Consider the following 6,008-nt stretch of genomic DNA (forward strand, 5'->3'; position numbering starts at 1 on the left):
ATACCCACCCCAAGAACATATCTGATTGGTCAAGGCAACATTTGAGGGGTGGCCAACAAGAAAGTTTAAATACTTTGGATACGATTAAATTTTTGCTTTTAGTTCTAGTCTAGCTGCTGCTATTAGCCATGTCGGCTTTTAGTCTAGTATTGCTTGTGCTATCAGTCATGCGGGCTTTTAGTTCCAGCCTTGCTCGTGCTATCAGTCATGCTATTAGTCATGCCTGCTCTTAGCTTTTAGCTTGTAGCTTTGCTACCTAGCTTTAGCTTGTAGCATCTAGCCATGCGGTTAGTCATCATTGTTCTTTGAGCGCGGTTCCAGTGTGCCTGCCTGCTGCTACTATGCCACGATGAGAAAGAAAACAACCTAGTCTCGTCAAACTTTATTTCTTTTCTTTTCCGTTTGAGAGTTTCGTGTTCTGAGTTAAGTTTTGTAACGTCCATTCAACTTCAACCAGCGAACACGACTCTGCACTTTCAGCCAACGCCCAACAACCACGGGCTTCCCAAGACGTCACTTCAGCCAACTGAACTTCCAGCCAATCAGCGACACCGGGATACCCCTTTCAACTGGAGTCCCTTTCACAGCAAACGAAGGCAACGTATCCCCAGATATTTGTTGTGCTGGTGTATCTAATATAATTTTAACCCCACTGAGGAACTCAATGCGAGCGCTAATTACGTGATTGATGGTTGTTCATGTCTATGCAATTTAACGTATTGCTGTTAACTTGGGATTCCATATTTCCATTCTCTTAAACTCATCTTTCCCTAACTTTCGATCTTCCTGCAACTTGTGTGAATGTGTGTGTGCGTGCGTTTATGTGTTAGATTAGTTTATATGTCTTAGATTTATCTAATAAAGCCTTATTCATATTGAAAAGAGAAGTATCTTGTGTTTTGTGCTTACAAGTTAATGTCTTAAACTGCCGATCTTGTTACTGTGCTAATTAATAGTGTTTTCACTATAGTTTGGATATTAGTATCCAGCGCAGATTTGATGTTAAACGGCTAGTTCACTGAATCGCAGGACGTCTCAGTGATCAGCCATGAAACAGTGATTCTGTTCAAATTCCCTTTAAAATCTTAAATGATTCCCTTTGAGCTAAATTGACCTGTTTCCCTTACATATATTAGTTATATGATAACATTAGTTCATTACTAACAAAATATATATTAGCTGTATGGTGATTTTTTCTATTTTTAAAATCATTATTTGTCCACTTACTGTTGCCTCAAGCGCTGCATTGAGGCCCAAGGTCAAGAAATCTTTCCGCTGCAGTTTAATGCTTCCAATTGTCTCATCTCTGTCATTTTTACTCAAAATCTGGTTAAGCTTTACCACAGATTAAGATAAAGAGACCAGAATTACATTCAGTATACATAAAATGTGTTAATAAAAGTGTGATAAAAACAAACAATTTTACCAATGATGACTGCCAATCACTTGGCTGGAAATCCCAACAACTTCTACTGGCAGACAACTGTTTAATGTCTCAAACCATTCCTATTGCAGTGAAGACATAAATTATACACAGAATAAAATACACCACACAGTTTCTAAAGTATGTTACCACCATTTAACCCATGAATGAAAACACTCACCACCTGTTGTAACCATTGAAGCAGCCGGGGTACTGTCCTCCATCACAACATCAGTTCCACCTGCTTGCTCATGGTAGAAACAAGGCTGACCCTCTCTGAATCGATATGTGCTTCTATCGGTTAAATAAAATACAATTAATGCAATTCTCATGGTCAGAAAATTTAACAAATGCTGTAAAATGCAACGCCAACAACAAATTAAATCACAAACCATGAATATGTAACCCAACAAAATGATACTGTGATATTGCTTAATATTAGCCTAACTTACAAAATACTTCCTTTAAAAAAAAAATGTCAGTACAGAGCCGTCTTGTATAAGCATAACGTTATAATGTTAAGTATGTTGCATCTATCAAATATATAACTTCTTTTTACCTCTTTCTCTTCTTCTTTTCCTTGTTCTACAGTGTGCTCCGCCATAGTTAAACCTTTTATTGTCTATCTTTTACTGTCTAAAAACCTTTTACTGTCTAGTCTAAACAAACACGTCTAAACATGAACTTCCGGCATCAGACTGCTACCCCGCCCACTTCCGCTCTCAAACAGTCGGTCTGGAGCTGTCGTCCTCCGTCTGTTATGACGTAATGGTTCTGCAGTTGGTTATTATTGTGATCGAGAGGCTGATGCTATTGTTTCAATGGTGTTTCAATTTGAGAGACCAGCAACAATTTGATCTGATGCCTTTATCGTTCATTAACCAAATAGCTGAAAGCAGTGCACATCCTGAAGTCTCCCTGAACTGCTGTGAGCTCGAACGTGATGTACAACCATCTGTCTCTGCTCTGTCAAACAGTGAACAATGCAGGTCTGCTGATGTCTCACAACAGTGTGTCCAAGATCCGGAACCATCTGAGACTACAGCCACGTCAAATAATGATCAAGCCCACTTGACATATCAAGATAAAATGGACCGTATAACTTCTGTCACTCAGAATCAAGACAGTAACAAAATGTTGTCATTCAGTGAACTTTATCACGGCATGCTGCAGGATCAGTTGCCATTGTCGGCTCCAAATCACAATTATTCACAATCCACAAACAAGCAGACAGAAAAACTGAACAAGACTCGGAAGCGAAAGGCTTTCAAAAAATTGCAGAAAAAAATAGTTCAGTTGCAAGGTGTATATGACAAAAAACAGGCTGTACGTAAACTCTATGATTATAAAAGAAGCAGTGATTCCAGGGAAAGACGTAAACAAGCCATGAAGAACAAGTATTGGAACAGTATGTTTTACAGGGAAGAACACAGACAAGCAATGGAAAACAAATATAGAAATATTAATGAATACGGAGAGAAAAGAAAGGCTTATGTAATTAGCAAGTACAGAAATAATGAAAAATACAAAGAGAAACAAAAGAGCTATGCAACCAACCAGTACAAAAATATGCAGCGTTTCCATCGAAATTACCCAGAGCATTTGTACCAGGAACTTTTTTCCCCCCAGACCTGTTGCTTTCTGTGTTTCCACCGCGGTGTAAAGTACCGGGAAGATTAGGCAAATAGACTGGTGACGTAGGTCTGCGCGCGTTTCTCAATACAATGCACCGTGGATAAAAAATAAATAAATTTTGGACGTGCATCATCGGTAGTTAGTTCTGACTTCGTGCATTCGACTGGGGAGTGATGTCCACGACGACGCAAATCCTGTAATTTTCCTCTCTGTATATTTACAATAAAACGAAATAGGATATCAAATACCACTGCCTCCTTTGGTTTTCATTTAAGCATAATAACAGCTGCAGAAATGTACTTAGTTCAGGGATATGTGTATATGCAGCCACAGAGCTGGGTAGATTACTTATGAATTGTAATCAGTTACTGATTACTTGAAAAAAATTGTAATCAGTAATATAATCTCTTAGATTACACATTTTTGGTAACGTAATCTGATTACTTTTGGATTAATCAATCAATCAATCACCTTTATTTTTGTATAGTGCTTTAAACAAAATACATTGCGTCAAAGCACAGAGGCGACAGCGGTAAGGAACCGAAACTCCATCGGTGACAGAATGGAGAAAAAAACCTTGGGAGAAACCAGGCTCAGTTGGGGTCAGTTCTCCTCTGACCAGACGAAACCAGTAGTTCAATTCCAGGCTGCAGCAAAGTCAGATTGTGCAGAAGAATCATCTGTTTCCTGTGGTCTTGTCCTGGTGCTCCTCTGAGACAAGGTCTTTACAGGGGATCTGTATCTGGGGCTCTAGTTGTCCTGATTACATTTAGATTACATTTGTGCTTACCCTTATTTGATGTCACATATATTCAGTTAGCCTAATCTTGTACTTTTTAAAAATATATATTTAAATATATTAATTATTCAGCAAAAAAAGCCACAATTGCTTATTTGTCAAGTGCAATATATGGACAGTTAATACTTAGAAAATACTAACACTAATTTACCTTGCTGTTAAAGTTTGCTAGTAACACTGAAAAAGAAAAAAAAACACATTTTATGATTTTAGAGCATATTTACTTACATTTTAAAAACCAATATTGAAAAACATTAAATTCACAGCAATATCACTACTAGGTAAAATATTTAATCTAAAAAATAAAAATAAAAAATAAAAGTGAATAAGACAATGAAAAAACATCAAACAATATAGCTACACTGCGAACGTGAATTTTGAAAAGACTAAACCCACTCTGCGGTGACATTTCTATCCATCTCAAACCATTTTAAGTGCAAAGTAACAATGAGGAAAAGACAAATAATAACAACATTACAAATGAATATTAAAGAGGATGAAACTCACAGCAATAACATTGCTAATACAGGGCTCCACATTAAGCTTTTTCATGAGCTTGTCCTTTGGACAAGTAAATCAATCATTCACTTGTAAAAAACTTTTGTTAGTTTTTTGGCACAAATGTAATTTATTCTGAACGGTCTCATCAGTGCTCTATCAGGTATTACTTTAATCAGTATATTTTTTGATATTTGCCTTAAATTGATTGCTGGTACACTTTAACTTTATAAAGGAAAATATTTTCCAAAACTGATTAAATGTAGATGTCTACATATACGTTGAATTCTCACATGTGATCAATACATTACGTTAGAATAACAAGACATTAAGGTTATTGTTATTATTATTAAAATGAAATCAGTATCAACAAACTCCATCTGTCCAAATAAATAATTAATGTTATTACTTTTTTTACATACAAAATATGAAATGTTGAAAATGCAATGATACTTTTAAATATGATATTAAACCACCAGTAGGCGTCGACAAGTCACTGTCTTAATCAGATTAGCGCCGTATTGTTTACTCGCTGTATTATATTAGTCATCCGAGGCTGTCTTTGAGTTTCATTGCATTTAACTAAATGAACACACCTGCTAACTAGTGTGATTAAACTCTGTCGTTCACGTGACGTGCCATAGACTTTCAATATATTCATTTCAGGTCAAAGATGTACATTTGTAGTAAAATCATGGTAACCACGACACCTACAATAGTAACAAATTAAATTTGAAGTTAAAACCCAGGAACGGGACATTTACCATGTTTTTACCTCAGTAACTGTAGTTCTACTATGGTATATTAATAATCAATACAATAGTACATTAATCATCAAACTAACTATGGTTGTACATGTACATGTGCGTTTATATTACAGATATCACACATTTACTGTACCATGCTTTTGATACCTTTTTATGTAAATCTAAAAAAGTAAATAAATAAAAGGAGACATTTTTCCCCTCGTGCAGCTCATTCATATCAGTTTATAGTTTAAATATTTTGCTCACAAAACATTATTAAAATTCTGTTTATAATTCTATTTTATTCTACCCCCCCCCCCTTCTTATTTTTATTATTTATGTATTTTTTTAGCTGAAAAGATGTAAAGGAAGCAGTCAGCCCAGTGGTGTTTGTGGAGAGGTATTCCTTCAGAAAGCTGCGGAGGCAGATATTTGCAGCAGTAAGTCTGTGTTGGTTTTACCTTTTTATCAAACTGCTGTTATAAATTGCACAGTATTTGTTGTTTCTTAAACTTTTGCACTGTCCAAATACCCACACTTGCCTTCTTTGCACTTGACCACTTGATTATTCATTTGACGTCTTTCTTGTCAAAAACAGTTGGAGGGCCAGATAAAAAATGATCTTTGTCATAGAGAATTTTTTGTAACCTTTTTTTTTTTTTTTTTTTTGTCTTGTTGCGGTGTGCTGACCCTAACGTCAAATTTAAACGCTGCTGAGTTCTATAGAAGTCTATCGGACTAACCTGCATGTTGAAAAATAACAGCAAAGGTATGCCCAGTGCGTCAAAAAAGTGACGCCAGATCCCTTGACCATGCATCAGACATTTGATGAGTAGGGAGTGAGACTGTGTTGCTTAAACTGATTAAAAATTATCTCCAAAATACAATGACACAAGACAGACTTGAT

This window comes from Carassius auratus, unplaced genomic scaffold, assembly GCF_003368295.1.
Source record: "Carassius auratus strain Wakin unplaced genomic scaffold, ASM336829v1 scaf_tig00216164, whole genome shotgun sequence".
NCBI classification, from domain to species: Eukaryota; Metazoa; Chordata; class Actinopteri; order Cypriniformes; family Cyprinidae; genus Carassius; species Carassius auratus.